The 26,285-nt window shown below is 45.1% G+C and overlaps 2 long non-coding RNA genes across 2 annotated transcripts in view; one reads left to right on the top strand and one right to left on the bottom strand.

Moving 5' to 3' along the window:
• The window catches only part of LOC135298478 (uncharacterized), a 28,235-nt gene extending 22,845 nt beyond the window's left edge, over positions 1 to 5,390 (bottom strand). The window contains exon 1 of the long non-coding RNA XR_010360470.1: positions 5,290 to 5,390. This is a non-coding gene — a long non-coding RNA (uncharacterized LOC135298478). The remainder of the gene's footprint in view (positions 1 to 5,289) is intronic.
• An 84-nt stretch (positions 5,391 to 5,474) lies between these two features.
• LOC135298476 (uncharacterized) overlaps positions 5,475 to 26,285 on the top strand; it is a 189,396-nt gene continuing 168,585 nt past the window's right edge. The window contains exons 1-7 of the long non-coding RNA XR_010360469.1: positions 5,475 to 5,591; positions 7,058 to 7,137; positions 8,363 to 8,474; positions 8,620 to 9,695; positions 14,500 to 14,712; positions 17,590 to 17,769; positions 22,308 to 22,416. This is a non-coding gene — a long non-coding RNA (uncharacterized LOC135298476). The remainder of the gene's footprint in view (positions 5,592 to 7,057; positions 7,138 to 8,362; positions 8,475 to 8,619; positions 9,696 to 14,499; positions 14,713 to 17,589; positions 17,770 to 22,307; positions 22,417 to 26,285) is intronic.

Raw genomic sequence — 26,285 nt, 5'->3', positions numbered from 1 at the left:
AAGCCAAAGACACCTGGAAATTCGATCTTAATTCGTGGAGCAAGTTGCCAACCTTATACGAAGAATTACAGGTCACAAAAGTTTAAGTAGCATAGTAATAGCAATCACAGGGTGAAGGGAAAAATTTTGGAGCACTGTACAGGGGGGTTTTGAACCTTGTACAGTGGGGTTTGGAATCCTGTACATGGGGGTCAGGAGTCCCAAGATGGAGGGATTTGGGCGTGCCCTGTCCTTCTTTCTTCTTCTTGGCATCCATGTTCAGGATGATGTTGGCACATGTGGATTGGTTCATGGTGAAGCTGCCAACAAGGGTGAAAGGTATTGGAAATAGAAGGTAAATATCTTATACACAGTCTTCACTATAAAAGAGACAACCACCCCATGGGCGGGAGAGAGTGCCCTTGGCTGTCTTGCTGATCAGACCTCGGCTGCACAGACAGAAAAACTCTGTAGATAAGGAACAATAAACTCAACTGAGGACCAAAAGCAAGAGTCCAGACTCCTTCTTCAAAGCGCGGCCTGCCCAGAACCACCTTTTCCCGTGCTGGGGCAGAGACAAGTGACAGCCGACCCCGGCACAAGGTGACAGCAAAGCTGTGCCTGGGCTGTGTCCCACGGCCATGGGAGCAGCAGCCAAGCGCTGCCCTTGGCTGGCTGCTGGAGGAGTTCAGCACAGGCAGCCCTGAGAGAAGCCCTGAAATCCCCGTGCTGGCCAGTGCACACTCCCCGGGGCTGCCAGAGCTACAGCAGAGGGTGAGCGCTGCTGTGCTGAAGCTCCTCCTCAGAAAAGTGCCACTTTCCCCTGGCTGGGCCTGGAGGTCACCTCCAGAGGGCTGAGGTGGCTTCACCCAGCTCTGGCAAAGCCCATCTGCCAAAAGGAGAGGACACGTCACAGAACTCTCCTCTGCCACTCGTCTCTCTGCAGTGTCTCAGTAACTGAGTCACTCACGCACAGAAAATGTTCAATTATTTTCATTTTCTGCTTTGGGTTTTTAAAACCTTGCTTGTTCCCCACACTCTAAGCACAAGGGGCTCGGGTCAGTGTGGGAAAAATGACCCAGTACCTTGCCCCAACTGGTTTTACTCCAAAATGATGATGCCAATAACTGGGACAGAGGGACTCCATGGGCAATGTGGTGTTTAGAGGTTCTGGCAGAATTATGGATGGACTGCAGAGCAGTTGGGTGAGAGCTCTTGTTATGGACTCTGTGTTGTAATAAGGAGACATGGATTCAGCTGTACATCCATCCCTTTAAATTAGAGGACACATTACTTCTGAAAATGTGTTATTCTGCTTACATACGTACAGCGAGCAAGTCCTGGCTCTGCATTCCAAGTCTGCCTGAAGTGATTCCTGTGTATGCTATTTCTGAGACACAATATCAGCATGCACAGGACAGCTGTTACAGCACTGGGGGATGTGTGAGAGGAGAGCCAGTAACCAATAATGTATCACTGGTAAACACTTTGTCTCCTGATGCCATTTGCTCCATGTGGCATTCCAGCCATGCCTTTCATTTCCCTTGTGATTAAAACGAGGTGGGTGTTTAGCTGCACACAGGCAGGGTGCTACTGCTCGGCACCATTCATCAAAACATGCACGTGCATTTCATTCCTGTAATGTGCCAGCCAGAGTGATCAGAGCTTCAGGGCTCAACTGCAGCCTCTGATCTTGATTAGTGGCACTTACACACTGAGGTAGAGACATTTCTTATTATGTGAGCTACATTTCAGCTCCATTTGGCATAAAGGTAAAATCATTTTTCCGTGCATAAAAACTGTAAATCAGATAACAATTGATTGTATTTGGTGGTTTAATGAAGTAAGATAGTGGATTTCTGACTAATGCATTGGAAAGTATTTATATAATAGAGAGCTCTGCCATCATAAATCACTTTGTGGGGAATGCAACAATTTCTTATTGGAGGTCACCAGAGTTAGCAGCAAAATCAATTCCAATCAAATGACAGAGCTGCTGTGTACATCAGGAGACTGCAAAGGAATTAATGCACTCATGTATTTGCTCACTGGGCATGCCTAAATGAAACATTAGCAGTTTGTGTGAGGATGAAGATGTCTTGCATTACAGCCAGCTCATGTGCTCTCGTGCCAGGCAGTCCAGGTTGCTGCTCCATGGAGACTGGAGGAGTTTACATTTAGAAAATGTAAACTCCTCCTTTTGGCTGGAGAACACATGGATGGTGTTTCTCCACTGCACCGACCAGGAGCCGGTTTTGGAAATGTGAGGAATTGCTCTCCCAGTTAAATTCCTTCTTTGGGCAAGAAAAGCTCAGCCCTGAACTTTTCAGCATATTTTTCACGTTGTCTAATTAATACCCACAGAGCAAAATTGCTGCAGTGGGTGTTGTCAAAGCCATTTCTGCTTCCTCTACAGCTCCAGTTCAGAGTCTGCTATCTCATAATTCTGGTTAATGAGCAAATCTAAAAGAATATTTTCCTTCTTCAGTGGAACCAAAACCTGGCACAAGGATAAGCTGCACAGAGGCGTAGAATGATTGGTCTTAAACTTCTTTTCCTCAGTAAAAACAGGATTAGTTCTCTGAAACTGAAAGGTCAAATGTAGTTGAGAGGCAAAACCTAAAAAAGCCTGTTCCTCCTGCTACGCTTTTTCCATTTGGGGAAAATAAATGGACATTGGCTCCTCTGCCCATCCATGAAAAGGGACCACCAGGTGTGTTCAGCACAGACTTGCACCTCGGTGTGCTTGTGCTGCTGCAGAGGAGTCAGTGCCTTACAGTCCCTGTATTTCCAGCCCTTGATTGCTGGTTCATGGAGCAGCAGTGCTGCAGACCTTCTGAGCCACAGCCCTGCCTGGCAGGAAGGTCTCTGAGCAGGGATTGTTCTGGAGTGCCCTGCTCCAAGGAGAAGCTGTAAACTCAGTGACAGGAGTAATTGTAATGGCAAACGGATCAACACTAAGTCAGTTCCTGGCCACACAACTACAGGACGCATTTAACTAGCCAGTGATCTGAATTTAGAAGCAAAAACTCCAGTCACAGGGACTAAATGTAAGTCTTTCCCTGGGTTCTGCAATTACATAAATGTAATTAAAGAACAGATTAGTTATTAGGGGAGTTAAACAAGGCAGGAACTCAGTCCACTTTTTCCTTTCTCTTCGGAGTTAGGCTTCAAGTCCTGCACGAGGGATGTTGGGAACCAAATCTGCTCTTTATTTACACCTGTGAGCTCCACTTGGCCTTCGGCCTGAAATGCCATGAGCAGAACAGAACCACTTTTCCCTGAGCTCTGGCCCCTTGAGCACAGTAACACAATACAAGGGGAAGAAGCTACACAAAATTGGATGAAGAAAGCCTTAAACAATTGCTGGGACCCATGGGCTTGCATGAATTAAAGAAAATCACTTTGAGGTGTGCTAGATCCTTCCCTGCACTCCACATCACAGGGGATACACCCTGCCATCTACTCATTCCATAAATAAGCTCAGAGTGGATCAAGCTAATCTAAAGCATTCCCGAATTTCTGGTAGGTACCTGGTAAAAATGTAAATGAACCTAAAACTTGATAATATCATTATATAGTATGAGTTATACTTTATACACTTCTAAATACAGGCATTAAGTATAGAGCTATTAGATTATAAATCACAGAGGCACACAAATAATGTTTCAACGCTAATGGGTGACTAAAGTGAAACAAATTCACATTTAACAACTACAATGGGGGAACCTTTTCCTCCAGTTACTGTTAACCCCTAAAGTTCTGCTTTGCTTGCGAATTTGGATTGCTCTGAAGGCTGGGAGAAAGCTGTGCTTAGAAGCAGGCTGTTGGGAATGGTTCAGCACAGGGACAAGGCAGAGGCTGCTGGAGCTGACTGATGGAGCGTTCCCTTGCACGTCTCAGCAGCCAGGGCAGCCAGGCTGAAGCCCCACTGTGGTGCCTCGTGCCAACAAAAAGCTGATCATTTCTGCTGCAGTTAACCTGACTTGTGTGGAACCTTCATGACCTGCAGCCTGCTGTACGGTGCTTTGCTGGAAAAGCCGTGCCTGATGTCTCCTGCTGTAACACAGTAAGCTCAGCGTGGGTTCTGCAGAGCGGCAGATCCAGCAAATCCAGCAGCGTTTCCTGTGCTGGATTTACCTCTGGCAGAGAGGGTACTCAGACTCAGCCACTGTAACTCCTCATGTGATGCATTATTCACAGTAATGGATTTATTCTTAATCCCATCAGCTTCATCGCCAAAGAAATGGGATGGGCCTTTTGAGGGAAGCTGATCTTCAAGATGTTCACAAAAACTGTGCTGAGAATTGCCACGAAAAGTATCGATTGAAGGTTTGGTAAAGCTTTCCTTCAAAACTGGGCCTAATTTTTTTTAATCTTCCCATAACACATTTCTCTCGGGTTTATTTTGATCTACGTAATGCTCTTTAGTTTTTCCACCACTGATTTCCAAGAGGGAAGTTTTGGAAACTGGTAATAATTTTGCTCTTTTTCAGTGTGCAAAGTGCTGCAAATACAGAGTACAAAATGTACCAGGTTTAGCACTGGTGCACAAACCCTTCTAAATTCCCCAGACTTTCTCTGCTAAAGCTATGAGCTCTTTTTCTGCATGGAGACTTTTGGATTTTTGTGGGTGATCAAATCTTTTGCCATCAGCTGCCACTTAGCAGACTTTAATTAGAGATTGCTCACACTTCCAGGTTATATGGGTGAGGTTAACAGTAATCTGGATCTTAGTACTGTATTACGAATTACCACACGGTATAACAGTCTAGGAAATAGGATTTTAAATCTAGCTGGGATTTAATAAAACACTTTGGCGGTATTGCCTTGGATAGGATCTCCAAGACCTAGTGGCAGCCTGCCCACCAAACGCGGGGAGTCCCAGCGACAGCAGCACCCTTGGAAACAGCCTGAGCCAGCAGCCGGCCGGGGCTGTGCAGCGCCTCACCGGCACGGCCCGAGCAGGAGCAGCTCGGCTGCGGCCGACAGCAGGGCTCAGGGACGCGGCTCCCCCGCCTCCATCTCCGGCCACCGCTGCTGCCTGCGGACTTGGGTCGCTCTCCTTGCCCAGCTCCTGTCCCCGCCCCGCCTGCCGGTGCCCCTGGGGGAGCAGGGCCGGGCCCGCGGGGCCGGCAGCGGCTCAGGGGCCGCGGCTGAGGGGGAGCTCCCGGCGCGCGGCGCCTGCGGGCGGGAATGGCCGGTCCCGCGCGCGGGCCCTGAGGGAGGGAAATGGCGGCTCGCGCGCGAGGGCGCCTGAGGGCTGGGCTGGGGCGAGCGGGAGGAGCGGCGCAAATTCGAGTTATTTACTTGTGAGAACCTCCGGGGTGAGAGACGGGCACAGGGCGGCTCGGGGCAGGCAAGTATTAAACTGCCCCAAGGAGCTTCGCCGGCTCTCGGCGAGCTCTGGCCTCGCAGTCGCGCTGCCCGAGGGACGCTGAGGGCGGGGCGAGGTGCGAAGGCGGTGGCACCGAGCGCTGAGGCGGAGCCCGTCGGGGCGGCACCGCCGAGGTACGGGGCTCTCCCGGCCCGGCAAGGGGAGCTGAGGAGAGGAGAGGCAAGGATGGACGGGATTTCTGCAGTGCTGAAGGTTCGCGTGTTTGGTTAGCCAGGTGGGCGAGTTCTGCGGGTGTCGAGGGAAGGAGGTGCCGTGGGGAGGCCGTGAGGGCTCGGTGCTGAGGGCTCGGGAGCCGCTCCGCTGGGCACAGCCTGGCGGCACCGCAGGGCAGGGCCCTCAGGGCTGCCGGGCTGTGGGGACACAGGGCCTCAGGGCCTCTTGGGGCTGTCTGGGCTGATGTGGTTTCTCTCCCCTTCCCTGGGGGCTGAAATGAGGTTCTTGGCTTCGTGCTGAGGTTTTGGTTCCCTCTTTCACGCTTTAACATGTCCTAACAGCAGAACAGCTATGTCAGAAATGTGGCTGTGTGCATATGAGTTGTAAAATATATTGAGAGGATGCCATGAATTCACATGTTTGAACAGCCTGGTTGGTTCTCCTTCCATTGCCCAGCTGACACAGGCAGTGGTGCCTTCCAGCTGTGGGGCAGCCTGACATCTTCTATTCCAAAATACCTGTGCTCCCTGAAGTATCCCTGAAGTGTTATGGTCCAAGCAGAGTGCAGCAGAAATGCTCCTCTGGTGGGAGCTGCAGCTCCTTGACCACATTCCCTGAACAGTACCCATAACGGAGGAAGGCATGCTATGAAATTGTGAGTATTTCCCATCTTGAACAAGGCTGAAGCTCAAGACTTAATTGCCAAAACGACAATGGTTTCTGTTGTGCAGGGACATCCCCTTCAGGAACTCATGCTCTGGTGTTTGTTTATGCCTGAATGTAAAAAATAAATGCACACAGGGCCACTCAGAATGGCTGTCATGGGAGTTCCCTCCTGTGACAAGGAGTCTAAAAGCTACAGGAACTGAAAATTTAATGTCCATTCTAGTGTGGAAGACTGGCTTCCAGTTAAAGCAGGTGTAGCACTTGATGGAGGGTTTAAAGGGGGAGAGTTTTCTTCATGACTTCTCTGCAGATGTGTGTGGACTGCTTTGCAGTGCCGTGGGTGCTCCCCAGTTTGTGGCTCCCAGAAGCTGTGGCTGCCCCACCCCTGGATGTGTTTGAGGCCAGGCTGGATGGAGCTTGGAGCAGCCTGGGCTGGTGGAAGCTGTCCCTGCCCCTGGCAGAGGGGTGGACGAGATGGTCTTTAAGGTCCCTTCCAACCCAAACCGTTCTGTGATTTCTCCCTGCATGCCACAAAGGAGAAATCCAGCACATTTTCTGGTGTCTGTTGTCCTTTTTGCTTGCAGCAAGGTTTTAATGAAATTCTTCAGGTGCTTTTCATTCAGTTGCTCTGAGACAACATAACAAAAATCTGAACACTTTCTGATAATTAGTGCATGTGCGGGCTGCAGAAAAGCCTTCTTTCACAAGGCCAGGGTCTGAAGCTGACTCTGGGTGGGTGTGGAAGAATCACAAACCCAGTGCAGTGAGGGAACTTCTGCACAGGCTGAAGAGCAATCCTACAGGAAAGCAGTGTTGCTGGCTCTTGGATTTCTGACTTAGCGCTCAACTTCTTCACTTCAGGGATCCTGAAGTTCCTCCAAAAACGGGCAGAGGCACTCAGGCTGTGCGGAGTCACCGTGTTCCTAGTACAGAATTATCAGGTGTGTCTGTTCCTGGACTTGGTACAGTGTGGGAGGGTGAAATGAGCCGGGGTGTGAGGGCAGGGAAGGCGAGAGAGAAGAAGGAAATGAGAGCAAAGAGAAACAGAGCTGTGAGCACCCATTGCTCTGCAGCACTGCACAGGCTGCAGCCACAGCTGAGTTTTTCCAGGACTCATCCAGGCACACGGGTGTTGAACTGAAACACTGGCACACATCTGGGTGGGAGCTGTGAATGACGTGTTACCTGTGCACTGTAAGTGCAGCTCTGCTTGGTTCTGTTCATCATGCAGAAGGTTTTTCTGTAAGACCCTCCCTCATTTCCTGGGAGAATCAAGTGCAAATCATGTTGATTAACCTCAAGGTGTTGTATGTTCAGTGCATGTGAATTTTTAAAAAGCTTAGTGCTTTGGGAAATCTGTGACTGTAGACTTAAAACTTCTAATCAAACAAAAAAAAATCACCTGGCTTTTCTGTATATAAGTGGATGCTTATAGACATAAAAACGAGTTGCATGTGCAGCTGGATGACCTTTAGCATCACCAGCAAACCCCAGTGCCTTGAGCAGGTGTATGGAAATCTGATGACAGATGAGTAAAAATAGCCATGTTTCAGCATGGATGAAACAAAGTCTTCCAGGGTGGGGAGGAAGGCAGAGAAGGTGAGGAGAAAATGATAATGTTTCTTGGAAATGACAGGCTGCCCTAGCAGGAACTTCCATCTGAAGTCCTGGCCCGAGGCCCTTGTGGAGCATGGATGTTAGACTCCAGCCAGTCTGCTTTTGCAGAGCTGTCACCAGCAGGGAGCACTGAGAAGTGTCAGCCAGCATCAGCCAAGGGAGCAGGGAGTGCTCCAGCTGAATCCCTGCATTCCCATCCTCTGTACAGGGATGGCACAGCAAACATTGCCCTGGAGCAGCTCCTTCAGGCACAGGGCAGGGTGGAAGTGGACACACTGCCTGGCACTCCTAAAGGCTGGGGTCATTAACTAAAAACTATTTAAAATTATTTTTTAAAATTACCTATTTTGCTGTCTTTGCTGTGAGGTTTCTTCTGGTTTTCCTATGGATGTTCACAGTTCGACATCAGCAAAGTGTTTGGAATGAGATTAAGTGAGGAACACGGGATTAACCTTATCCCTTGTGCATGGCTGGTTCAGTGTAGAGTGTCTGGTTGATGAGATGTATTCAAATTTGTGTGCATATCATGTTTTCCTGTGTCATTTTTAGAAGGACAGAAAAGCTGTGCTCCTGCTGTAGAAACTTGGTTTTCCTGCTTCTGAACCAAAGTTAAAGGGGTGGGAATCCTGAGGAGCTTTTTTGCACGGTGAGGTTCTGAAAGGTGAGTCTTGCTTGTTGGACTATCAATTTTCTCAATAATCTGAAAAGCATTTCAATGTTTTTGTGCTTGGCTTAGCAGACAAAAAATAAAATTGAACATCACATCAGCTTTGAGCACATTCTAACCTTCAGAATTTTAAAACAAGTGTTCTTCAGGGCAAACACAGTTCTGCACAATGGTACAAAAGCTTCCACGGGAGTCTCCTGTTATTTCAGACCTTCTACTGTGGCATTTGGAAAACCTGAAGACAGTCTGGTTCCATGGATGGAAAAATGGGGAAAATGTGAGAAAGGGGAACTTAGATAATTTGGAATAAATAACCCAAATCTGGGATAGTAGAAGGAAAATCAAATAAACAAAGAAAAACACACCAAAAAACCCCAAACCAACTAAACAAATTTTCTAAAAAAATACAACGAACTGATCAAGGAAAGGAACAGAAAAAACAAACCCTGAACTTCCTCCGAAATCAAGTTGTTGAGGTGCTTGAACAAGATTAGAGAGCTGCATAAAAGCAGGTATTTTATAGAAGCGATCTATCAAAGAATGAACAGGAATGAAGAAGAAAATGCTTTAAACTTGAAGGAGAAACAATTTTTTCAGAAACCTGAGGATGTTTCTTCACCTATGCAGAACTAGTGAGCGTCTTCAGTCAGAACACTGTGGGCAAATATGCATGGAGCATTCTTCAGTGCAGTGAAAATGGAGTGTAGAGAGTATTAAAGTGTTTAACACAATCATTTCCAGGGATTTATACAGCATTTAGTCTTTTATGAAATGACAGACTGATAAAACTACTTCTGACAAGAGTGCTTCATGTACATTGGTAACTCTCGGGGATGTAATTGCAAGGGTGTAATCCTGCTTATTCTTGGGGAAAAAAAAAATCTGTTTTACTTGGAGGGAATAGGATTACATTTCCACAGAGCCAAGAGTAGCTGGTGTGTGCTAAATGAACCTGCAACACAGCATAACGGTGAAAGAAAACAGTTCATAGAACATCAAAGAACACTGAAGTCATTGTTCAAGTTTTATTTGTTCCTACATCAGTTTTCAGTAGAAAAACTTTCACTTCTCTCTGCTCTGAATGCACCGTCAGCTTTCTGCAAGTCTTGTGAGTAAATAAAGTTCGTTTGCCTCGGAACTCCTTTGGAAGGAAGTTTTCATCCTGGCTTAAGGCCGGATGTTATCAGGTGAGGAGCAGCCTCCAGTTCTTTACAGGTAAGAGTGTGCCTGCTCAGACATGCAGAAGCCTTCAAGTTAAAACCCACAACGCTTGATATCTCACTGCTGTAATGCTGGAGGAAAACTGAAGGGAGCTGTAAATAATGTGAAAGTGTGGGACTGTTTGTATGTTTTTATATCTGTGTGTGAATTAGGGATTTTGGCTGGAGGGTGCTGTACAGCAGTGCTTGCTGCAGTGGAATTAGGAGCTCACCCAGGGACGATTGAGAAGTTCCAGGGGGTGTGTGGGTGCAGCTTTATTCTGCAGTAGTTTGAAAAAGCTCATTTTTAACTGGAGAGAAGCTTTGCTCACAGCAGCAATCAGAAGCAACAGGAAAGCTTCACCTGAGGTGCTGCTCAGCCACTTCCTTCCCCTCCCTTCCTCTCACCTCTCTTGGTTGTTTGGAGCAGTTATTCTTCTGTGCTCCCCCTTGGCCTCCTCTACACCCTGTGTTCTCACTATTTTGTGCTGTTTATTCATTTGCCTCTCTGACTGAGATGATCAAAAGCAGAACAGGAATTACTGCAACATTCAACTTCCCCAGAAAATCAGCTGCAGGGGATGGAAAGGGGCTTAGGGGTGTTCCAGCAGGAGCTCTGCTGTGGTGCTTGTAGAAGGGGTAGAGTGTGAAGACGTATGGAGAGAGTTTGGGTGAAGAAAAAGGAGTTCAGTGTTGTGCAGTGTGGGAAGGATCTTCCCTGGGACACTGCTCAGGTGCGCAGGCAGCAGCTCTGATATCACAGAAGGCAGGCTTGGAGTTTTGACAGGCAAGGCACTGGGAAACTCTCTTGGAGCCCTCCTGATGTTCCCCTGCCCAGCTCAGGGAATGTTCAGCAGCCAGAGCAGTGCTGGTGCTGGTGTGCAGTGGAATGGGGTTCCAGAGCCCTGGTGACCCTGGGGCTTTGTGACAGAGCTGAAGGAGCTGCTGTAACACAAGTGACATTCAAGGTCAACCTTTTGGCATTTGTTTCATTTAAAAGAGAAAAGTGTGAGCAATTCTTCTCCCCAAGTTATTCTAGTGGAAAAGCATTGCTGCTTTAAAGATTAAGTTCCTCACACTGGATATCCATGGATATTTTCCTCCAGGATCATTTTCCTTTGTAGCGAGAGCAAGTTATTTAGCCATTATCAGTAAACAGTGCATCTTAGAAAACTTGATGCTTTTCCTGACACTTTAATCTCTTTTTATATCCCAGAAAGCAAATAGCGTCATGATTTTTCCCGAAGTCTTACTGAGATTTATTTTAAACCCACACAACCAAGCCTTGTAAACAGGTGTTAAGTCCTTTGGTGATGACTCTAAAGCAATGTTAATTTTTTTTTCTGTCAAATTGCTTTTCATCTTACACTAGGATTATATGACTTTCTGTGCCTCATATAGGATTAAATTTTTAACTGTCAGAAAGTTTTTTTGAAATGATTTGCACTTTTTGTAGTCAGAGTCCACTTGTTCATTAGGTGAAGACCATGTCCCTAACAACAGGCTGGTGCAGGACCCATCATGAACTGCAGATTTTGAAGTGGCTAATTGTAGTCATGGACTGCTTGAGACAGTCTCTTAAGGCATGAAAATATTCAATAGCATTGGGCTTTTGTCTTCATTTCAGTGTCTGTTCTATAAGCTTGCTGAGCATGACTTAAAATATTAAAAAATGACAAGAAAATGAACAGCTCCAGCAGTTAGTCAAATGATGGGAAAACAGCAGTTCCAGTGAAAGCATGAAATATTTTCTGTGGCATCAGAGCCTGGAAAGGCTGGTGCCTGTTTGCTGCTGTGTGGAACAGCCAGAGGCGTCTGTGCTGCTGCTGAGATGGAGACCTCTGCAGCCTCTTGGCTGGCTGCATTTCATTAACTTTTATAAACCTCTTGCCTTCGATAACAGCCAGTGAAACTCCGGCACGATGTCTCCCTCTAGGCCCCAGACAGCTCCAGCTCGCACTAACTCAGCGCTGGAGTTGAATGAAAGACAGATTATTCCGTCACCTGTCAGCAGCTGCGGCAGTCGGGGCAGTGCCGGGTACTTCCAGTGGGAGCGGCGGGGCTGCTCCCGACTCCGCCAGCTCCTGAATCCGCGGGGGCTCCGCGGGGCTCCGAGCCTGCTGCAGGGCCCTGCTTCCCCTCGGCCCCGGCCCTGCGCTGCCTGTGCTCGGGCACACGGGCCAGGAACGAACCTGCGGTGCCAGTGGCTTTGCTGGGGGAGTTCAGGGAGGCACAGCGTGTGATAAACTCAGTGCTGCCTTCTGCACGGGCTGTGTTTGTGTAGGGCAGAGCTGAGCCCCAGCAGGGCACAGCAACCACGAGCACACCCAAACTTCTGCTTGCTCAGGAGCAGACTTCGTGTGATCTTGCTCAGAGCAAAGCAGGACCTGAGCCTTCCAGGCAGTCGACACAGCAGCTCTCTGATGTTCTCCAGCATTTGTTTGTTCTCCTCCTAATGCTCTGTGTTGCATGTGGCACATTGGTACTGATTGAGAAGTGATTGTGGTGACAAGTCCTGATTATCCCTACTCTAAGGAGTGACAGAAACCGTTCTCACAGTGTCCACCCCAGACAGATATGCCTGACTTTACTCTTTTGAACTGATGCAGCTTATTTTATTTTCTAGCAAATGTTTTAGTTTGTTTTGTTGGTATTTATTCTTTTAAAAGCTTCGTAAGACTCCAGCACCTCACTACTTTTTCAGTCTAACAAAGAGTTTGATGCTGAAGGGCAGCCTACTGAAAAGTGTGTAAATGTGTAAATTCCAAAAAGAAAGCCATGTTTCCATGTATTTGTTTTCATGGTGCTTTTTTTTTTTTTCAGACTACAGAGCATTATTTCTCCCACACACACAAAAACCCCCAAGTCTGTCATTTGAGTGAAGGAGAGGTTTGTTTCCTTGAGCCTGTCTCTCCTGTTGGGGGAGGTCTCAGCTATTCAGGTCTCAGATCTGAAACAACCTTGTTTGGCAGTGGTTGCCATTGTGTGTGTGTGTGGGGGGGGAGGCTTGTGCTGCTTTGGGCTGGACAGAGGGAGTTTTCCTTGTGGCAGCCTCTGTGGTGCCACGTTTTGCTGTGCCTAGGCCTGGGTGCCTGCCATGGTTAAATTCCAGTGGAGGCCATGCCCAGTTCAGGAAACTGCCTGGATGCTGGGAGCTGGAAGTGTCCTGATTTAATGCTGTCAGTCCTTAAGTTGTAGTTTGCAGAATTAGACAAAAATGCTTCTGTGATTTATTGCACAGCTGCTTATCAGAAAAGGACAAATGTATTTCAGGCTTGCTAAGTAATGTATGCATACAGCAAGCTGCTCTGTCAATGTCGCGTTAATTATCCCATAATATTGGACTTAATTCCTGGTGTAAACTTAGATGTGCATTCCCTTGCATTATAATAAATCATGTACTAAGCCATACCTGTTACTGTAAAAATGTTTCTAGTAAAGCTGATCCCCCCAGTTAACTGAGAAATGAATAGGAAGAGATTTCCCCTGTCCTCTATTTATTTCCTCAGGCTTTGGAAATTTATTTGATTCAGTTGGTTGGACAGACTTTGCTGTTATTAGCACCAACACGGGATGGTTTTGTTGCAAAAGTAGCAGTCCAGTTAGAAGATTCCAGCTTTCTGTTTCTGGCCTAGACTTCAGGAAAGAGATGAGCTATAATTATTGCATCCAGTTTCCCTGATCTTTATCAGGATTCTCTGCAGCTAACTTTACAATAACTGTTTCTGTTTTGAAAACCTCTTTGTTCAAATGAATCCTTCAGATTTTAATTCTTGTTTTAAAAAACCCTAAACAACAACAGCAACAAATCATAAAAACCAAATGGTGTCTTCTGGGTATTTATGAAGTGAGAGAAAGCATCATAACTTGCTGTTGCTCAGCTGGAACAAACAGTGAAAATTACCTTAATCTAGTTTTGGTCTGTTTTATGCTTGGCAAATAAAAGAAATAGAACAAAAAGAGACAAGTTATAAGAAGTGCTGGCTGCTCTGGGATTTATTTTCTTTTGCAGTTGAAAACTAGTAAACCTAGTTACCATCTGACTATCAAACACCTGTAGTCTGTCAAAATATTGTAGTACAAAATAGATGGACAAGCCATTGCATCTGATGAATGGGAAGAGGGAAAGGAAAACCAGGTTAGAGAATCATCAGAGAGAAAAGGAGGAATAGTTTGTTTTCTGGCAACTTTCTCACAGTACACTGCAGTCCAGAGATGCTTCTCACTAAATTCATTGGATGTGACAGTGATGTGAAATTTTACAGCTTGTTTTACAAGCTTTCCTTTTTGTTCAGACAGTCTAAAGCTCTGCTCATGACAGCAGGGGGAAAAACCCAGGAGGTGATAGGGCTTCACTTCCAATTGGTAATTTTGCATTTGTGCTGGTGTTAGTGATGAATAGCCCAGAGCTGTTATTGTAGATGCTGGCGTGGCTTTTCTGCTGCTCTCTCTCCTTCAGCTGGTAGGTGCAGAGGGACCATCAGGGCACAAGTTTTAGCTCTCACTGTGTCTAGCTCCACACTTGTTTAAAACCATCCAAATAATTTCCTGGTATCAGCAGGTGCATTTCAGGAATTTGCCAAATAACTTCAGACAGCAAAGGCTTTTGGGCAATGCCTTCCGTCCACGTGGCTTTAGGTGCAATATTTGAGTCAGAGAAGTCACAGTTCAGATTATGTTCTGAAGAGAGACAAACAAAAAAAGCATCCAAAACACTACACCACCACCCACAAATTAGACAAAGAGGCTTTAAAAGTACCCTGTGTTTGGTGTAGAATTCCTCTGTTTTAAAAATGCTTTCTCATGACCTCTTGACTCAGTCTCTGCAGAAAAACCTGCCAGGAGTACCCAGCTGACCCTGATGCTGCTTTCCAGAGCAGAACTTACTCCCTGAGCAGTGAGGCCCCAATGTCCTGTCTGCGTCTGCTCTTTCTGGGGTCAGCCCACAGGAAAGGACAGTGGCTGGAGGGCTGTGCTGTGTCCCAACACAAGTCCTGCTCCCAGTGTCCTGGAACATGGTTGGTCAGGTTGAGGTAAGTTCTGTTGGCTGTCTCTGAGGTGATCTGTGGTGTGATGGTCGTTGCACAGCGTGCCCTGTGGAGCAGATCTCTCAGGGCTGACACCATCTTGTGTGCACCTTTCCTTCAGCTGGGGAAGCCCACACAGCTGAGGAGTCCAGGTTGTTTGCTGCTGTGTGTGCATTTTTGTCATGTGCTTCTCTTCTTCACCGTGGCACTGACACTGTGAGACAGGATGTGATTAATGAGCAGACAGATTTGTTTTAGGAATGGCTGAAATAGTTCATGTCCCCTGGTTACGGTACAAGGAAATCATCCCAGCAGATCTGGCAGGACATGCTTCATTCATCTCTTAAGGCTCATCATCTGAACAGGCTCACAGAAACATGCCAGGGAATGCCTTAAGAACATGGCAGCTCATTAATCATGTAGTCCTGCAATAAAAATAGACATCAAGTGCATTAATTATTCCTCAAACAGTTATATTTGTTGAGACTTTCTCTTAGCTAGTGTTGAAAGATGGCTAATTTTCCAGAAATAACACTCACTTTGCCTCATTGTTTCCAAGTAATCAGTAAAGTTTTAACAGAAAAATATCTTGAATAATAAACGTGTCAATATAGATTAATGTGCTTGAAATTCTCAGTCGCATTCTGTGCTGAAATAATTACTCCTTTAAAATGGAGCAGGTAAAGGTTATTTGCCTTCAATGTTATTACATGATACTGCTGTTAGAACTACACCACAGTCGTATGGAATAAAAGATGCATAATTCAGAATGGGGAACAGCTGCTGGGCCAGTGGTTCCTCTTTTGAGATACCTTTATAAAAAAATTCCTTTAATCTTTTCCCTGGATGCTAATTTACCTCTAGGAACTCTCACAGGAAGAGTAAACAAGGTTTAGGAAAGGTGGTGATGGGGCTTGTGCCCTTAAAGCACTGTGGGTTTTTCCCCTTGTGAGTCAACAAGCCTTGTAGCCAAGCTAAAGTTAGTCTCCTTCATTGGAAACGCAGCCTTTAAGGTAATAACTCAGCAGAGCACACTGGTGTGCACCAGAGAAAGTTTAAAACCCACGTGTCAAGGAAAGAACATGCTGTGGGCTGGTAAGCTTTGAGCAGGTCTTCTTAAACAGTTCAGGGATTTTGGTGAGTCACTGGGGGCAGAGCTTGGTGCAATTTCTGCTTAGGCTTTATTTCTTAGCTAGACTTTAAAACTTGAAGAAAAATAAAATCAGGTGTGTATAGATAAATTTAGATAAATTATGGAATTGATACAGAGAAAAGTAAAATTAATATTGAATGCAGAAATGTATTAAGAATGTAGGCTTGAACACATTAGACAGTCATCACTGTGCCTGTTGGATATAAATCCCTAGCCCAGCCCTTAATTGTCATTCCTACTCTGTACAGACATCATTTCACATCATGAAGTTTGTAATCCTTTCGCCTGTGGCTTGAATAAAAGGCAGGATTCCTTCTTTTGGCTCTTACTGTCTTCATGGCATTTCTTTCAGTAGCATATTCTGTGTTTAATGAGGCTCCGAGGTGCACAATTTAAAGTGACATCCTGTTTTCATGCCAGTTACTGGCAAATGGCCAAAAGTTCCAGGAATTTACCCTAAATTCTGAGAACCAGCCTGGAACAGGAGAACAGGTTTGGTTTTCTGGGACTTGTGTATGGCACTGGTGGCACCTCACCCACCAGTGAGATGGGTGAGGTGCCACCAGTGCCACTGGAGCTCGAGGTCTGGCTTGGCAGCCGAGCTGGCTTTGCTTGCAAAGAAAGAGACCACTCAGGGTGAAGAGGCAAACTGTCTGCCAGCACCAGGCATGAGCAGGTGCCCTGTCACCAAGGTGAAATCTGGACGAATAAATTATTGGCAAAGTGCTGCAACTCATTTGTGATTAATTTGATACAAACTTTCCCATTTATGTTTTTTCTTCTGAACCTAGGGAAACATTTCCCTTCATTTTCTGCTTTTGATGATTTATCAGTTGTGGTTTTGAGTCCAGGTATTTAGATAATAGTGAAAAACTCTGGAATAGGTGATCCTGGCTCCTGCCTGATAAGAGAAGCTGTTTGTTAGTCTGCAGTACCAATATGTATGAGTTTAGTGAAGAAAAACAAAGGGAAATGTGGATGCATTGACGTTTCCCTCTGGCTTTTTCTCCCATATTCTTTGAAAATAATATCTTTCAGTACCAGAACTGTGAACTGTGGAGGGGTCAAAAGGACTGGGGGTGTATCAACCATGAGAGCAGAGGATAAAGAAACCAAAATGAACTGAAGGGATTGGAAGATTAATCAGATTTATTTCATTTTAAATCACTCAGCCCTGATGCTGTAACATGAAAAGCCCAACAGAAGAACAGAAGCAAGAGCAGTGGGCAGAGCACAGCACCAGGAATTAGCCAAGGCACTGGGCCACGTTAGTGGGGGGTGTGTGTAAATCTGGACTTGGTGCTCCTGCCTAGGCTGTGGTCCCTTGGATTCAGCACTGATTTCTGCTGGGAGTGAAGGAGACTTGTGCTCTGTCCCTCTGAACACCTGTCAGGAGCCATTTGGATATCTCATAGTTACAGGACACTGTGCTATGGACACGAAAGTTTATTTTGTGAATTCATTCCAAAATCCAACAAGACAAGGTTCAAAATGCAAATCTTGCATAAACTTGTCTGGCAGTGACTACACAGAGCTGTTGCTGTGATGGTCCCTTTTTGCTTTAAGCAGGACATAATGAATTCAGACACAGAAAAATGACTGTATTAATGCACTAGGAACAAATTTAGATACTTCGTGTGAAATCAGTGAAACTGGAGATGTATTCCCATCATACTGCCTTCATCAAATTCCTTTGTAAATAACCTCTTTTTTTTTTTTTTTTTTTTTAGATTCAGGTGGTGTTGAATATGACCCAATTTAAATACATAATTTTTACTGTTTCACGGTAGAAGCCTGGAGATTCAATAGTGTTTTCCTCTACACTCTAAAACAGTGTCCCAGTTTGGTATCATTGTGTACTGTAAATTGATGTATATTCCTCAGAAATGGCTGCAGATACTCAACACTTGGTAAGTGTGATCGGTAGGATATGAAAGCACTGGATGATTCCTGGAGGTAAGGAATGTGTTTGTTTTATGAGGCAGTAATGCCTGTCAGCTCCAGCCTGTTGAAAGGCTCTGTGTTGCTAATTTTAAGCTCAGGTGAAAGTTTTCTGTACTTTGATGTTGATTAATACCTAATTTTCGTAGATTGTGAATTCATAGTAATTTCATTTTGTAATAGGCATCATGCAAGTTGAAGGAGACTGATTTATTTCTTTTATGATTTGTTTTCCTTGTGCAAAATGCAAAGGATTCTGAAAAGCAGAGATAATCACTGTACATTTGTATGTTAATGCTCCCAGGTGATCATCCTGAAAGACTGAATGTGGTTAACACCTTGAATCATAAACTGGGGAAAATGCACAACACTTGACAGGGAGGGAAATTCTGATACAATGTGAAAACATCTGGCCAGGAAATTATTTTCCAAACGCTGAAAATCATAAGCAATTATCAAGTGTTTTACCTGACTATACTCATAACTCTGTTTAGTGACACTTGAACTGATATTATGTTTCATTTCTCAGCCGTGTGATTTTTGGATAATCACCTTAGGTCTGTGTTTTGCACTCTTCCATCTTCCTGCTTGATGTGCACAGCAAGCGCTTCCCTGGTGCACTTGAAGGGGCAATCAAGGCTGCAGATGGAATAAGGCACTCGTGACAATTGAGGGGAAGAGCTTCATTTGGCAATTCTCATCAGGAGGGCTCTGACAGGATATCCAGGTGGCCCAAAATGAGCTTGAGCTGAGCTTCCAGGGAAGGGAGCCTGCACCTGCCAATTTTCTTAGCATGGGCTGGGAGTTTCTGTCAAGAACTTTCCTCAGGGTGAACGGATGGACTTTGGGGTGTGAGAAATTGCCAGAACATGGTGGCAGTTGTGCTGGCTTATAATAATAATTAAAGAGGACACTTGTCTATGATCGCCAGCTGCAAACCCTACATGAAAGAAAGGGCAGCTCCAGCCTTTCCATACCATTTATGCATTTTATTTTTATTACATCTTTTCCCAGAAGAAAAGGTGGAGTGATAGGGACAGAGCCAAAGGACGCTGGATTCCCTTTGACTCTGAGAACATTTGTAGCTCATAAATCCAGATGCTGTTTCTGACTTTGGAATATGGTTGTGAACCATTCATAGTTTTTATTTTGCTAATAACCCTCTTCCTGTAGCTGGCCTCGGACACTCAGTAGAAAATTGCCTTTTCATCTCAGAAAAGGAGCTTCCTGTCTCAAATCATTCCAGGACACGCCATAAAACTGGCATCCCTAGTGGTTGTTTCCTCATCTCAGAGATGAAAGTTGCAGTGAGAAAAAATGGCACTCTGTCCCTCAGGGAGCAGGTTCAGAGTAGCTCAGCTACTGACATTCTTACACTGCTCCAGGAAGAAAAGAAGGATGGAAATTGGGTTGGTTTGTTAAGGAAATGAGGTGAATTTTCACCTCAGGTGGTGATAGTGCTTCCCTGGCACTGCCCTTAAGCTGTGTGAGGTCAACCTTTCCCTGTGGGATGTATCAACTTTGGAAGGAGGGTCAGGTCTCTAAGGAAGTATTCAAGAGGGCTGCTAGAGCATGCAGGAAAAAAATTAGAGAGGCCAAAGCTCAGTTTGAACTTAGAATGGTGACTTCTGTAAAGGATAATAAAAAATGTTTTTACAAATACATTAATGCTAGAAGGAAGGGTAAGACCAGCCTTTGTTCTTTATTGGACAAGGGAGGGAACTTAGTATCTGCAGATGAGGAGAAGGCAGAAGTGCTTAATGACTACTTTGCCTCAGTTTTTAGTGGGAAGAGGACTTGCCTTCAAGACACCTGTCCGCCTGGGCTGGTTGATGGTGTCAGGGAGCAGAATGGTCCCCCCATTATCCAAGAGGAGGCAGTCAACTACTGAAATGCTTGGATGTTCATAAATCTATGGGACCTGAGGGGATCCACCCCAGGGTAATGAGAGAGCTGGCAGATGAGCTTACAAAGCCACTCTCCATCATTTACCAACAGTCCTGGCTCACTGGTGAGGTTCTGGATGACTGGAAGCTGGCCAATGTGACACCCATTCACAAAAAGGGTGGGAAGGAGGATGCTGGTAATTATAGACCAGTCAGCCTGACCTCAGCACCTGGCAAAATAATGGAACAGTTTATATTAAGTGCCATCACACAGAATTTACAGGTTGGCCAGGGCATCAGACCCAGTCAGCATGGGTTTAGGAGGGGTAGGTCATGTTTAACCAACCTGGTCACCTTTTATGACCAGGTAACCCGCCTAGTGGATGCAGGGAAGGCTGTAGATGTTGTCTATTTGGATTTCAGTAAGGCGTTTGACGCTGTCTCCCACAGCATACTCCTAGATAAGCTGGCAGCCCGTGGCTTGGACAGGAGCACTCTGTGCTGGGTTCAGAACTGGCTGCATGGCCGAGCCCAGAGAGTGGTCGTGAATGGTGCTGCATCCAGCTGGCGGCCAGTCACCATGGGTGTCCCTCAGGGCTCTGTGCTGGGGCCAGTTCTGTTTAATATTTTTATTGATGATATGGATGAGGGTTTAAAGTCTTTTATTAGTAAATTTGCAGATGACACTAAGCTGGGAGCAGGTGTCAATCTGTTAGAGGGACGGAGGGCTTTGCAGAGGGACTTGGAACGGTTGGATGGATGGGCAGAATCCAATGGGATGAAGTTCAGTAAGTCCAAGTGCCAAGTCCTGCACTTTGGCCACAATAACCCCCTGCAACCTTATAGGCTGGGGATGGTGTGGCTGGACAGTGCTCAGGTGGAAAGGGACCTGGGGGTGCTGGTTGGCAGTCGGCTGAACATGAGCCATGAGTGTGCCCAGCTGGCCAAGAAGGCCAATGGCATCCTGGCCAGTATCAGGAATGGTGTGGCCAGCAGGAGCAGGGAGGTTGTTCTTCCCCTGTACTCGGCACTGGTGAGGCCACACCTTGAGTGCTGTGTCCAGTTCTGGGCCCCTCAGTTTAGGAGGGACATTGAGATGCTTGAGCGTGTCCAAAGGAGAGCAACGAGGCTGGTGAGGGGCTTGGAACACAAGCCGTATGAAGAATGACTGAGGGAGCTGGGGTTGTTTAGCCTGGAGAAAAGGAGACTCAGAGGTGACCTTATCACTCTCTGCAACTTCCTGAAGGGTGGCTGTAGTGAGCTGGGGGTCGGTCTCTTTCTCCGGGCAACAACAGATAGAACAAGAGGACACAGTCTCAAGCTGCGCCAAGGGAGATACAGGCTAGACTTAAGGAGGAAGTTTTTCACAGAAAGAGTGGTCAAATACTGGAATCATCTGCCCAGGGAGGTGGTGGAGTCACCATCCCTGGATGTGTTTAAAAAGAGACTGGATGTGGCACTTGGTGCCATGATCTAGTTGAGGTGTTAAAACATCTGTTGGACTCGATGATCTTAAAGGTCTCTTCCAACCTAGAGATTCTGTGATTCTGTGGTAGAGTTCCTCACAGTATTTTATCAAGCAATGCTTTTTGGGTGAACCTCCTAACCTGACACAACAGGAGGGGCTATTGGGTACTGAGGATCACACATGAGCACAAAATGTTATTGGCTTTATTTGAACTTCAGGTACCATGACCTCATAGAGGGCTGTACCTTCCTAGTCTGGTGTTTTCATCATGCTGGAACACCGTGTAGGTTTTAGTTTGAAGTTGTTTCTACACCATTTCTTTGATTTTTAGCAGGCTGAGGGAATATTCTTGCTTTTTCTCCCTGTGATAATTTTCTTATTTTGTGAGCCGGAAAAATAACAGGGAAATTTTCAAGCAATTTGGTGGTTCTACTCTGAAGTATAGCAAAAAATCAAAGTCTCAAAATATTTCAGGAAAGGCTGAAATAATCAAATGAACTTTGGAAAACATAATTTTTCACTGCAATTGAATAATTCATATCAATGCATACAGAAGGATTAAAGACAAATGGAACAAGGGAATTTAAAATGAGAAAAAGGAAAGCTTAAGATGAGATAAAAACAGTCTGAGTTCTGCATTTTGAATTTTCCTGGTTTAAAAAAAAAGAATTAGTTTCAATCAGCACATTCTGGTATTCTGGTACTAATATAACAACATTTTCTGCAGATGAACTGCTGGAAATTTTTGTTGTTGTTGTTGTTTTACAACTTTCTGAAATATTTGAAATACACAGAATTTCTGCTGGAATTCTGTCCTATTGTTTGACAGTGGATTTCAGACCTTATTTTCCTTAGATGGTCCCTATTTGCTCTGGGGCATGCTTCTTTTAAACTGTCTCAGGAGTTCAAAGATCTCTGAGCCACAGGTAAATCTGTTTTAGACCCCTTGTGTCACTTGTGGTGACAGTTGGAGGAGAAAAAGTACAAGGTGATGGGAAATGCACTTGATGAGTATTGGAACTCTAAAGATCATCCAGTTCCACCCACCCTGATGTAATGGTTAAATTGTAGAGGAGGCTGTAACCAAGCTAATTCATGAAGATTTCTGTGTCCAAAGGAAAAAAAAAGCGCTAATCTAATTTAAAAATTGCAGATGAGAAGGCTGGTGTTAAATTCAAGCAGCGAGTGAAAACTGCATGCTCTGAGGACCTGGCCTGCTTATGCTTGAAATGGCATTTCCAGTCAGATTTGAGAGGGTCAAGGTGAGCACAGGGAACTGGAAAGGTGTTGTGCTTCTGAATAATCAAAACAGGCAAAAGCCAGGAGGAATAAAGAGTGTTGATTTAAATGCAATCAAATGTTTTCAGGAGATGTTTAAGAGTGTGCATCATTGTGCCTTGTTCAATCACAATTCAATCAGCTAAGTTTGTGCCTAACTGTGAGCACAAAAATTCACCATTTTTCCACCTCTGGGGGGTTAAAATCACTGCTTGATATTACTTTTTCAAAATGTTTTAGGTATTCCATTTAATTCACATGCTCCATTTAATCTGGAAGTTACATGAGTCAGAGCTGACTCCTTCAATCTCTAAAGCCACAGACATAACTGAGATACATCTGGTGTATGAAAGGATTGCAAGTGGAGCAGCCCATTGGACCTCTGGAGACCTGATTTTGTTTTTGGGAGAAGCCACATTGCTCTGCTCCATCCTTGGTTTGCCTCTCAGGGGGGAAAAGATAATCACACTGACCTTTAGGAGGCATTTGAGATCTAATTATTTATAGATTAGGGAGCATTGCAAGACAGGTTTGCATTTTTTTCAGTGTAAAATCTTGCTTACTTTTTGAGTGGCAACAGAGCTTTTTCCCTCTCAATTATTTGTAGATGAGATCACAACTTAGTGGCCAGTCCAAAGCAAGTGGTGTTTTGAAGAGGAGGCTGAAGGCAAAACATGACTCAGGCCATTGGAAGAGTACATTTCATTTGCAGTAGGGTTAAACACCCTTACATTTATTAAATGCAGTGATCTAGGAATCAAAGAAAAATAAAAATCTTTATTAGCTTTTCATTGAATGACATTGTAAAAGTTGCTCCAAAGGCTCTTTGTGGTAATTTGATAGGAGTGAATGTCTTCTACTCAGATTCTACCTTCTCCAGTACTTGATTATGGAAAGTTCAGGAGTTTTTACATATTTCTAGTACTGAGCACTCTGGAGAGATGAGTGGGTTATGCCATTTCTCTGTTTTAGTAAGTCACAGTAAACAACATCTCTAGTTTTGTACAGCACAGCCCTATTGCTCTTTTAAACTGTGTGCTGACAAAACAGTTTCACTGTAATTGAAAGAGCTCACTACCACTCCTCTAGAGAAAATAAAACTGAATTTGATGTGGTTAGATAAAAGGTAGGAGCATAGAGACAGTGGTGAAAGTAATCTGGCCCCTAAGGAGTTACAGCTGTGCTAATTATCAAGCATTAAGAACAAGCCTGCTCTTAATAGGCCACAGCTGGATCCAGTTAAGAGGGGTATTATGAAAGAGCAGGTTGGAGTTTGTTGTCTGTGCTGAGAAGAAGGAGTCAGTGCTGTGAGGAGCTGCTTGTGAAGATCACTGAGAAGGTATGAAACCATTCCAATAGGACAGCGACAATTTGATGCCCTGGTTGTTACCGACAAGACATTTCATCATGAAAACTGTTAAAGTTCCATTTAAATCATTAGAGTAGGTTATAAACAGCAAAATACCTAATATCCAAGTTTGGTTAGCTGTTCTTGGTGTGAACTTCGTGTTGCACAGTGAATATTGATTCAGACTAAAGAAATCTTCAGAACTCTGCAGCATTGGCTTTATGGATAATCTTTGGCCATAACATTTGTACTAACTGAGCCTCTCCAGTCCCCTGCCTGCTGTGCTAGTTGTAAACTGGACAACATTGCTGCAGAAAAACAGAAACCCAAACATTTGGGTCTATCCATCCAAACAAGGAACGTCTCTAGGCTAGCAGTCTAGCTGGCTTAACAATGGAAATTATGAAAAGCAAATATGCAGCAAAAGAGAAGAATTCTGGGTATTATCTTGTACTCCTGAAGGTCCCCTCAGTTATCCACAGTTCAGTCATTCGGTGTGGATAAAGCCTGGCAGAGAAACCAGCTGGGTCTGTGTGGGCTTCCTTGTGCTGAGTACTTGCACAGGAAACACGTTTAGGAAATCTTCTCTGTGTGTTCAGCTAAAGTGTTTACCTTGCTGAAACCTGCATTTGGGTGCTTGCTTTCCTAACTAAATAACTTTGGAAAAATTCAGACAACGCACTGAAATTTCCTAAAAGTCACTGCCTCAAACACATGAATATGAAGAACTGAATTTAAAAAGAAAAGCAAAAATGAAACAATTAAAAAAAACCCCACGCCAAAACCCATTAAACCCCCCAAAGGGAAAAAAAGCAACCATCAACCCAAGCCCAAGCACTGTAAGAATTATATTTCACCTGCAGACTTTGAGTGCTTGTCTGCCTGGAACTTGAGCAGAGATCAGAGCTTCCATAATCCTGTTGTCACCCAGTGATAAAACTGGAGGAGAATAAAAAGGGAAAAGGATGCTTCCAGCTGAGATGGGAACAAAATCTGGTGAGAAAGGATTTCTGGGTGTTCTTAGGGACAAAACAAGATAAATATTGTGACGTGCTTTGTGGTTTTTTAAAACTCTGACACCAGGAAATACTCAAAGGGAATATTATTCCTGTGACTTGGGTAGTTTGTGCCTGTGTGGTGTCATGCCTTGGTAGAAGGTGGGTGTGTGGGTTTCTGGTGCTTCTGTAAAGCAGTGATGTAAGTGTCTTTTTGATATTTGGAAATAGGCTTGAGCAGAGCATGCTCTTGGCTTCAAGCTTTGCCTAAAATCATCACAGATCTTCAAGGTTAAAACCCAAGAAAGTTGAGATTTACAGGCCAGGTTTGTGCAATGGTTTCAGAGTGCAGGAAATTAAACAGGAAAGCAGAGCACCATAATCACCACTGTGGTTATCAGTGTGGTTTGAGCTCTTGAAAATACATCCTTGAGAATCTTGGACTTGCGGAATTTCAAGATTCTCGAGTGAGTGAAAGATATTGGTGCTGGTTTGGCATCCATGTGAAAACACAGCTTCTGAGGTCAACAGAAACCTTGCAAAACTTGTGCAGAATTCATTTTTCAGGTGGAACTGCTGCAGTGTGCAGAGTGCTTGGTATTCACTGAATTTGAGCAAGAAAAAAGACCTGGTGCCCTTGTGGGCTGTAGCTCTGGGGAGCATATTTCATGCAGAGGGCCTAGGAATTGGATGTCCCTGTCCTTCCTTGCTTGGTGCTGTTGCAGCAGAGAGGTGGATGAGGTGTGTGAGCCTTCTGAGAAGGAAATGCAGAGCTCAGATCATTGCAGTGTCTCCAAGTCAGATCTTTTGTAGGCAGGTGCTGCTGCCTATGGGGGCAGTTGGAATCACAGCTCTGGGAAAACCTTGCTGTGAGCACGTGCACATAATTTCCTTCATGTGAGCACCCCTTGGATACAGCTCTCTCTCAGAATGGTTTTCTCTCTGAGCTCACATCTCCATCTGTCAACCCCCTGCCCGTCCCTTTTCCATTAGATCCAGCTCAGGATGAGCAGCACAGGTTGCTGTGTCTCTGCCCTTTGCTCTGAGGGACACTGGCACTGGTGTCCTTCTCTGGCGCTCTGTGACTCCATTGTCAGGTGTTCTTGGGTTGCTTTGGCTCAGTCTTTTCAGGTGCCTCTAACCATTACAGATTCTCTGAAGCATCTTGAAGATGTTGCTTTGCTCTGTTGCTCCCTGAACAGACTTTCAAAGCTTAATGTCCCAGTTTTTTTAACAAATTTGTGTGTGATTGGAGAATACTGCCAGAAGATTGTGTACTGCTGGTGGTTCCGATCATTTTTAACTTGGCTTTTTATTCCTCTGCAGGATCCCAATTTTCTTTGGAATCAGACATTTTACCTCAACCTTCAGAGGACCTTGCTTCCCTTTCCCCTTTTCTCACTGTCATTTACCAGAGGTTGGATTCTGCCTGGGTCCATTTTGCTCAAATACACCTCTGCGTGCTTTTTCAGCATCTTGACCCATGTTATATGTGACAAAGTTTCTGGGA

Source organism: Passer domesticus, chromosome 4, assembly GCF_036417665.1.
Source record: "Passer domesticus isolate bPasDom1 chromosome 4, bPasDom1.hap1, whole genome shotgun sequence".
NCBI classification, from domain to species: Eukaryota; Metazoa; Chordata; class Aves; order Passeriformes; family Passeridae; genus Passer; species Passer domesticus.
This window is presented reverse-complemented; position numbering and strand designations above follow the sequence as displayed.